Genomic DNA, 10,179 nt, shown 5'->3' on the forward strand with positions numbered 1-10,179 from the left:
GCAGTGGCACGATCTAGCTCACTTCAACCTCCGCCTCCTGGGTTCAAACAATTCTCCCACCTCAGCCTCCCAAGTAGCTGTGATTACAGGTGCATGCCACCATACCCAGCTAATTTTTGTATTTTTAGTAAAGGCAGGGTTTCGCCATGTTGGCCAGGCTGGTGTTGAACTCCTGACCTCCAGTGATCGGCCTGCCTCAGCCTCCCAAAGTGCTGTGATTACAGGTGCGAGCCACTGTGCCTGGCCAATTAAACATTTTTAATACAGTAATAAGTGAATAATAGAATTGAACCAGATTCAGGATTGAAATGATGTAGTCCTCCATGAAGATTTCAAAGGAAGATTTTTCACCTCAACCTAAGAAGGAAAACATGAGAGTATCAGTAATTCAAAATATAAAAGAAACACTTTAAACAATAAACCAGTGTCCAAACAGGATACGACAGACCTGTGCAGAAAAACCACAACCAGGATCAGCTCAGAGAGAAGATTAAGTGATCATACCCTGGTCAAAGCCAACACTGAAGCAATGGCAATACCAGGTCAGACTCCACTTCACTCATCATTGCATTTCACCTCCTTGTATTACCCAAGAGCAACCCAGTGTCCTATTTTCACATCCAAGGAAACACAGGCTTACTATGAAAAAAATTAAGTCTTAAGTTCCAACCATGGGTTTCTAATTAATATTTCTTCTTTTTTTTTTTTTTAAGACAGGGTCTTACTCTGTTACCCAGGCTGTAGTGCAATGGCTTTATCATGGCTCACTGCAGTCTCAACCTCCCCAGGCTCAGGTGATCATCCCACCTCAGCCTCCCAAGTAGCTGGGACTACAGTCACAGGCTACCACACCTGGCTAATTTTTGTACTTTTTGTAGAGACAGGGTTTCACCATGTTGCCCAGGCTGGTCTGGAACTCCTAAACTAAAGCAATCTACCCACCTCAGCCTCCCAAAGTGTTTGGATTAGAGGTATGAGCCACCATGCCTGGCCTGTTTTCAATTAATATTTTTTTGAGACAGGTTTTCACTCTGTCAACCAGGCTGTAGTGCAGTGGTGCAATTACGGCTCACTGTAGCCTCAAACTCCTGGGCTCAGGGGATACTCCCAGGTAGCTAGAACTACAGCCACCCCTGGCTGATTCTTTTTAATTTTTTGTAGAGACAAGTTCTCACAATGTTTCCCAGGCTGGTCTCAAACTCCTGGCTTCAAGTGATCCTCCCACCACATCCTTCCAAAGCCTTGGTATTAAAAGCGGGAGCCATTGCACCTGGTCCTCAGTATTTTATTTTACAGCGTTCTTTGCTTAAAATAACTTTGCTATACAAAAATACAAACTAGGGTGGGCACAGTGGCTCATGCCTGTAATCCTAGCACTTTGGGAGGCTGAGGTGGGAGGATTCCCTGAGCCCAAGAGTTGCCAAAACCAGCCCTGGCAAAACAGTGAGACATTGTTTCAACAAAAATTAGCCAGGCCTGGTGGTGCACACCTGTAGTCTCAGCCACTAGGGAGGCTTTGGTGGGAGAAGGATTGCTTGAGCCTAAGAAATCGAGACTGCAGTGACCCTGTCTCAGAAAAAAAAAAAAAAAAAAGCAAATCTGAACAAATTTTACTTTTTAGGGTTTTTGTTTTTGAAGTACAAAGGACAGTTGAGAAACATTTGCCATTCAAAAACTTTTGTTTTTTTCTAATGAGCACAAACACCCTGCATGATAAAAAATCTCAGGAATGTTCATGAAGAAACTTATAGCTTACTTTTTTTTGTTTTTGAGACAGGGTTTCACTCTGTGGCCCAGGATGGAATGAAGTGGTGCAATCACTGCAAATTTGAACTCAGGCTTAGGTGATCCTCCTGTCTGAGCCTTCTGAGCAGTTTGGACAACAGGTGTGCAACCACCATGCCCAGCTAAATAAAACAAAAAACAAAGTTGTAGACATAAGGTCTTGCTATGTTGCCCAGGCTAGTCTCAAACTCCTGGCTTCAAGTGACCCTCCTGCCTTGGCCTCCCAAAACCCTAGGATCAAAAGCTTGAGCCAAGAAGCCTGGCCTTAGTCTTGTTCAAAAGCAAAAGTTTTAGAAAATATATTTTCTTTTTTAAAATTTCTTTCCTTTTTCTGGAGATAGGGTCTTACTATGTCACCCAGCCTGGAGTGCAGTGGCACAATCATGGCTCACAGTGGCCTCAAACTGCTGGGCTCAAGCAATTGTCCCACCCCAGCCTTCTGAGTAACTGAGATCTGAGGCAAGCACTACCAAGCCCAGGTAATTAAAAACATTTTTTGTAGAGACAGGGTCTTGCCATGTTGCCCAGGCTGGATTCAAACTGCCAGCTCAAGTGAGCCTCCCTCTTTGGCCTCCCAAAGTGCTGGATTGCAGATGTCAGCCACTGTACTTGGCCTAGAAAAGAATTTTTTTTAAGATGGAATCTCACTGTCCCTCAGGGTAGAGTGCAATGGCATGATCTTGGCTCACTGCAGCCTCTGCCTCCCAGGCGCAAGCAATCTTCTGCCTCAGCTTCCCAAATAGCTGGGACTATAAGCGTGTGCCACCATGCCCAGCTAATTTTTGTATTTTTAGTAGAGATCAGGATTCACCATGTTGGCCAGGCTGGTATTTAACTCCTGACCTCAAGTGACCTGCCAGCCTTGGCCTCCCAAAGTGCTGGGATTACAGGCGTGAGCCACCACACCCAGCCTAGAAAAGATTTTCTACTAATCTTTAAATATTTCTCTATAAAATCCAGTTGATTTAATATGCAATTTGATTTATACTTCTTCTGTCAACAAAGATTAAAATTATAGTCATAAAAGTTTTTAAACCAGAATCTTCTACCTGAAGAGTCCAAGAACCCAGAGAGGCTATGATTTGCCAAAGGTCCACAGCAAATTAACTGCAGAGCTGGAAAGAGAACTTGAGGTATGATTACCAGATTTATATTTTTAAAGTAACAGCTAAATCAAAGGTTTAATTTCATTTTTCTCTAGGGCCTTACCTTTAGATTTACTAATGAGGAAGGATATGGAAGATAAAGCAAGGCAAAGCATAGGTAATTCACAATCTAAAAAAATCAATTTCAGAATGAGAAAGGTGACTGCATTTCATTTATTTTACGTTCTTTATTTTATTTTCTTTATTTTTAGACGGAGTCTCACTCTGTCGCCCAGGCTGGAGTGCAGTGGCATCATCTCAGCTCACTGCAACCTCCACCTCCTGGGTTCAAGTGATTCTCCTGCCTCAGCCTCTCAAGTAGCTGGGACTACAGGCGTGTGCCACCAAGCCTGGCTAATTTTTGTATTTTTTAGTAAAGACAGGTTTTCACCACATTGGCCAGGCCGGTCTCGAACTCCTGACCTCTTGATCTACCTGCCTCGGCCTCCCAAAGTGCTGGGATTACAGGTGTGAACCACTGTGCCTGGCCTCTTTATTTTATTTTTAATTTTTTGGGGGGATGGAGTCTCGCTCTGTCACCAGGCTGTAGTGCAGTGGCCGGATCTCAGTTGACTGCCACCTCCACCTCCTGGGTTCAAGCATTTCTCCTGCCTCAGCCTCCCTAGTAGCTGGGACTACAGGTGCATGGTACCAGGCCCAGCTAATTTTTGTATTTTAGTGGAGGTGGGTTTTCACCATGTTGGCCAGGATGGTCTTGATCTCCTGACCTTGTGATCCGCCCACCTTAGCCTCCTAAAGTGCTGGAATTACAGGTGTGAGCCACCATGCCAGCCCAGACCTCCAAATGATATTGTCAGTATCTAAGAATTCTGGAGCCCCTGTATACTTCCTTCAGCCATCTGTCAATGTCAATAGACTGACATTCCCTCCTTAAAACTGACGGCTGTTGATCTGTGTTAGCCATTCAGCAACTAAGCTCCACAAAGAGGGAAACTAGGCTGGGAGCAGTGGCTCACATCTGTAACCCCAGCACTTTGGGAGGCTGGCAGACAATAACTTATGGCAGACAAAACTGCTATCTCAATGGGCCTCCTGCCTCCAGTTTTGATCCCATACAATGTACTTTGAATCTTACAAACATACTAACCTTTACAAATGGAGGTGTGATTAAGTCATTACTCACAAGCATTCAATTGCTCCCCACAGTCCAGGAAATAAAGTCCTAATGACTTTGTTTATCAATCAACATGTTTCAAAAGGGACCCAAATTTATCCTTAAACACACCATAAAAAACCCAAACATGTCTCTTTTTTTTGGTTTTTTGATTTGGAATATTGCTCTGCCACACAGGCAGGAGCGCAGTGGTGCAATCTCAGCTTCCTGGGTTCAAGAGATTCTCCTGCCTCAGCCTCCCAAATAGCTGGGATTACAGGCGTGAGCCACTGCGTCTGGCCCCCAAACATACAGTCTAATCAACCCAGATTATTCCTTAGTCCTCATATTGGCTCTATGTGACCTTATGCCGTCCATTTAGAAAGTCTTTCCCCGCTGTAGAAACCCTTCCTGTACTTCGAAATCCTACCCTTACAGTTTGCAACCCTCCAAAACGCCATCTTTCACATGAAGCCTTTTTAAATCAATCCAACAGGAAGTATATGTCCTTCTTCCGAAATATGAAAGCAGGTTAATACCTGTTTTGTGGTACCTATTTCACTTTGCATTTTAAGATCCAGACAGACAGAATACCATGAAATTCAAGATCTTTCTAAGTGTAATCCCTCCCTACCTATCGGCTTCATCATCAGCTGGGCAAACCTCCCATGTGCACCAGCCACACACAGCACGTCCGCTTTCCTAGTTCTCTGTCTCAGTACACTAACGCTCGATCCGGAGTGCCTTCTACACCCCTTTCGATGGGGAGAAAACATAAGTATACTTTTTTTTTTTTAAGATTTTTAACATTTATTTGGATTCATAGTTTAACAAAGGGAATTCCCTCCTATCTTGTGGGAATAGAATAAGATGGTCACAACTAGATTGTTAAATAGCTCAGGCTTTTTAAGACGGATATTTAAACACAGAGTATATAACTTTAAAATGCTGTCCAGTTACCACAAAACTAAAATAACAAGAAACTAGCATCATTCTACCTCTCTTCTCCCTACACCTGGGTTGTGGGGAGATGTGCCTTATCACTCGAAAAAAGAGTCAAGAGTAATTATCCCAAGTTTAGGTTGAAGTGGGTAAGATTACAGCCAGAGATTAAAAGCTCACACATCCTTAAGCAAGGTTCCAGTCAGGCATCTGGAAGGGCAAATGGATGCCTATGCTGGTTGAGTAAAAGGTGCTTTCATGGAGCGCCTAAGTATACTTTTTAAACTTTACTTAAATATCACCTTCTGTTAAATGTCCCTAACTCCTTCAATCATCCCCTTCTTCTAACTCCCACAGCACTTTCTTCCACCACAGCACGCGTCACAACGCCAACTACTCACAGTTCACGTTTTCCGCCCTCTCTCACACTTGACCAATCATAGAGGTCGTACAGAACCAGGAGTGTTCTACCGGCCTCTGTAGCCACTGCACCGGAACGGTGCCTAGTACTTAGAAAGTGGTTCAGTAAATGAGCGTTTAATTCATTTAATGAGCGTCTCTTCCTACTAAACACTAAGCTCCTAGATTATAAAAGCATCAACACCAGTTACAAATCGGACTTACCTCCAACATTTCACGTGGGTAAAGACAGTAACTCAAGCACCTCCAAACCCTCATTCTCCCAGCCTCTACCTCCTGGCGCTCTGCACAGCCATCTGCGCACATCCAGTGCTTACACATAGGAGGCCCTCAAAATCATGCTAGTAATCTAAGGTCCAAATCCCACGAACTCACGGGAATGCTGAGGTCGTCCCTGCGGCGAAACAACAGTAAGGCCAGAGCCAAGGCTTAAACCAAACACCCAGGCAGGAGTCTACAGCCCGCTTTCCTAACTCCCAAAACTCTTACGCCCTATACGGTAGCAAGAAGCCTGTTCCGGCCTAAGGAAGATGAAAGTATCCAAGCTCTCCGGATTTCCGTCCCGGGACACGCGTGTTGCCCGCATCCCTCTCCTCTGCCTCTCTGCCCGGCCCGCATCTCACAGCACAGCGAGCCTCTCGCCGAACAACCAATCCCACGGCGGCCATCGGATCACGTGGGCGTCCCTGAGGCGGGGCTGGTGCGTACAGCAGCCAATCGAAGGCCCAGGCGAACGTCAGGGGTGGAGCGGAAGGGATGGCCGACTCATCTTTTCCGTCTCCTCTTACGCGTTGCCACCTCTAACCTAAGATGTTAGGCCAATCGCTTTCTATGCTTTGAGCAATTCTCCCGCGCCCCCTCCACAATTTCCCGCCCTCGTTCGTCGGGGCTACTGTTAGGCGGAGTGGTTTTGCCAGTACCCTATTTCATAGCTGGGAATGAGCATCTGAGCAAGATTATAGAGTGTGTGTGTGTGTGTGTGTGTGTGTGTGTGTGTGTGTGTGTGTGTTTGTGTGTGCGCGCGCGCGCGCCCTGGGATTACAGGAAGAAATAGTTTTGGGTTTTTTTTTGTTTTTTTTTTTTGAGACAATCTCAAGTGACCCAGGCTGGAGTGCCATGGTGCGATCTCGGCTCACTGCAATCTCTGCCTCCCGGGTTCAAGGGATTCTCGTGCCTCAGCCTCCCGAGTAGCTAGGATTACAGGCATCCACTATCATGCCCAGTTAATTTTTGTAGAGATGGGGTTTCACCATGTTGGCCAGGCTGGTCTTGAACTCCTGACCTCAGGTGATCCGCCCATCTTGGCCATCAAAGTGCTGGGATTATAGGCGTGAGCCACCGCACCCGGCCTCAACTGTGTTTAGATTGGAGGGGAACAGAGAGCAAAAGCAGGGAAAGCTATTGCAATGGTCCAGGTGTGAGCTAATAGGGGCTTAAATTGGATTGGCAGTGGTAATAGAGGAGTGACATATGAGAGGCGAATGAGGGTTGTGATGAGTGTTAGGTAGGGATGGGTAGAAGGACATGAAGAAATAAGATGAAGGGTCTTCTGTACCAGGCCCTCTCAAGACCTCTTTCCTTCATTAAGGATTGGAGAGATCAGACAGTGAAGAGAATGTGCCTCTGCATGTGCTGTTTCTTCTACCTGGTTCATCTTTCTCCCAGCCGTCTCCCTTTCTCAACCTGTTGCTTTCTTACAAGTTCCAGCTCATATTATCATCTCATTTAGGAAATCTTTTCTGATTCTCACATGCACAGTTACTGTCATTCCTCAGAACATCTAGAGAACACTGCTTATACATTGCAAGCTCTCCAGAGTGGCACTGGAGTGTAGTGGTCATGCATGTGGACTATTTTGGCAAGTAACTTGAATTCTCTGTTCTTCAGTATCACCATTTGTAAAAAGGAACATAATAATAGCAGCTACATGATAGAACTGTTACAAGATGAATGAGAACAATGCCTAATACATAGAGTGGTCAGCCGATGTTATATTGTATATGCTGTACTGTCTTGAGTTGTTTAGTACATGTTTTCCCTCTTTAGACTGTGAATGATCTCAGTTCACTGTAACATCCACCTCCTGGATTCAAGTGATTCTCCTGCCTCAGGCTTCCAAATAGCTGGGATTACAGGCGTGCACCACCACATCCAGCTGATTTTTGTTTTTTGTTTTTTTTTTGAGACGGAGTTTCACTGTTGTTACCCAGACTGGAGAGTAATGGCACAATCTCAGCTCACCCCAACTTCTGCCTCCTGGGTTCAAGCAATTCTCCTGCCTCAGCTTCCCAAGTAGCTGGGACTACAGGCGCGCACCACCATGCCCAGCTAATTTTTGTATTTTTAGTAGAGACGGGGTTTCACCTTGTTGACCAGGATGGTCTCGATCTCTTGACCTCGTGATCTACCCGCCTTGGCCTCACAAAGTGCTGGGATTAAAGGCATGAGCCACTGCTCCTGGCCTTGTATTTTTAGTAGAGATGGGTTTTTGCCATGTTGGCCAGGCTGGTCTCGAACTCCTGATGTCAAGTGATCCATACACCCAATTTGGCCTCCCGAAGTGCTGGTGAGGGAGATCTGTGGGGATCGCTCCTGTGTGAGGCCCCTAGGAAATGGGCCTTGCCATACGGTGAGCTTGAGCCTGGACACAGATCCCCAGTTGGGGGAGTCAAGCTGAGGGAAAGCAGGAACCAAGAGAGGGACTATGCTATTCAAAATAATTAACAGACATTAGTTTATTGATATGAGGACTTGGGAGGCATTGCATCCACTTTCGGCTCCTTATGGTTTATTGCTTGATTGTGTTCATTTTGGACCCTTGTTACCTTCATTGTAAAATATTAACTTAAGTATTTACACTTGGTAACTTACTTACCGTAACTTACTGGGTGTAACTGTAACTTACCATAACTTACTGGGTGTAACTGTAACTTGCTTACAATTGTTAAGTACTTACTGGGCATAACTTACTTGCTGGGTGTAACTTACTTACTGTAACTTACTGGGTGTAACTGACTTACTGGGCTTAACTTACTTACTGGGCATAACTTAGTGGGCGTAACTTGCTTACTGTGACTTTAGTATGTTGATCCAGCGTAAACATTAACTTCAGAAAAGTATATAATGGAACATATTGCAAAAATAAAATTGCTGCTTGGACATAGCCTAAGCCAGCCCTCCAGACTCTGCTTTTCTTTTTTCTTTCACTTCCGCGCACTCTCTCCCTCAGGTTGAACGAGACATCTACGTTGGCAGTCTCGGGGACTCCTGCAGGTCGGTAGCCCCCCGGCAGATGTGCTGGACCCCAGCATGCTGGGATTACAGGTGTGAGCCATCGAGCCTGGCCGGGATGTGTGTCATTCTTCCAGCTAATAGTAAGGCTATGTGACAGAATGAGAGTACTTGAGCTTTGGATACATGTAGATCAGTGTTCAACTCTCAGCTCTGCTACTTACTAGAGTTGCAACTTTGAGCTTTGCCTGAATGAACTCAGTTTTTTTTTTCATTTATGTAACATGAAAATAATGCATGTCTTGCAAGTTATTATGAGAATTATATTTGAGAATGAAAGTTGCATATTTGGCTCAAGGAAGGCAGTTACTAAACGAGAGCTTTTATTTCGATGGTTAGCTCCAGAGTGTGGCACCATGTTTAGAACACTGCAAGCACTCAACAATTGGTTATTATTATTATTTGAGACAGAGTCTCTCTCTGTCATCCAGGCTAGAGTGCAGTGGTGTGATATTGCTTCACTGCAACCTCTGCCTCCTAAGTTCAAGTGATTCTCATGCCTCAGTCTCCTAAGTAGCTAAGATTACAGGTGCCTGCCACCACGCTCAGCTAATTTTTGTATTTTTAGTAGAGACAGGGTTTGATCATGTTGGCCAGGCTGATCTTGAACTCCTGACCTCAATTGATCTGCCCGCCTCAGCCTCCCAAAATTCTGGGATTACAGATGTGAGCCACCACACCTGGCCATCTGTTGGTTTTTACCATTTGTTTTTAAATTATGAAAAGCAATTTATACGCATTGTAAACCATTAAAAATATAGATTAAAGACAATAAAGGGAAGAAAAAGAAACTAATTTAAAAATTACTTTTAATCCTCCTACCCAGGGATAGCCAGCTCCTAATCTATGAAGATTTTTCTAGGCTGGGTCTTGTGTTTAACAAAGATGAAAAGTGGCAAAAAGAATAAAAGTAAATAGAATAGAGCAAGCCATTTAGAAGGTAATGAAATAGGTCAATATTGCGCACAATGAATAGGTACAGAATAACCTAATTTAAAATAAAAATAGACCGGGCGCGGTGGCTCATGCCTATAATCCCAGCACTTTGGGAGGCCTAGGCAGGTGGATCACGAGGTCAAGAGATTGAGACCATCCTGATCAACATGGTGAAACCCATCTCTACTAAAAATACAAAAACATTAGCTGGGCATGGTGGCACATGCCTGTAATCCCAGCTACTCAGCAGGCTGAGGCAGAAGAATTGCTTGAACCCAGGAGGCAGAGGTTGCAGTGAGCCGGGATCACGCCATTGCACTCCAGCCTGGGTAACAAGAGCGAAACTCTGTCTAAAAAAAAAAGAAAGAAAGAAAAGGAAGTGAGAATAAAAGAATCCTGGCCAGGCACGGTGGCTCACGCTTGTAATCCTAGCACTTTGGGAGGCCAAGGTGGGTGGATTACCTGAGGTCAGGAGTTCAAGACCCGCCTGGCCATCAGGGTGAAGCCCCATCTTAAAAAAATAAAAATAGAGCTTTGCACATAAAA

The 10,179-nt window shown here is 44.8% G+C and overlaps 1 protein-coding gene and 1 non-coding gene across 2 annotated transcripts in view; both read right to left on the reverse strand.

Annotated features, from left to right (window-relative positions):
• The window catches only part of AP2B1 (adaptor related protein complex 2 subunit beta 1), a 151,478-nt gene extending 145,467 nt beyond the window's left edge, over positions 1 to 6,011 (reverse strand). The window contains exon 1 of the mRNA XM_078373820.1: positions 5,611 to 6,011. The gene's annotated coding sequence lies outside the window, so the exon portion shown is untranslated. The remainder of the gene's footprint in view (positions 1 to 5,610) is intronic.
• On the reverse strand, positions 475 to 571 carry LOC118154350 (Z30 small nucleolar RNA). Its single transcript, XR_004744217.1, has one exon. It is a non-coding gene; the product is annotated as a Z30 small nucleolar RNA (small nucleolar RNA).
• Positions 6,012 to 10,179: the final 4,168 nt, after the last annotated feature.

Source organism: Callithrix jacchus, chromosome 5, assembly GCF_049354715.1.
Source record: "Callithrix jacchus isolate 240 chromosome 5, calJac240_pri, whole genome shotgun sequence".
NCBI classification, from domain to species: domain Eukaryota; kingdom Metazoa; phylum Chordata; class Mammalia; order Primates; family Cebidae; genus Callithrix; species Callithrix jacchus.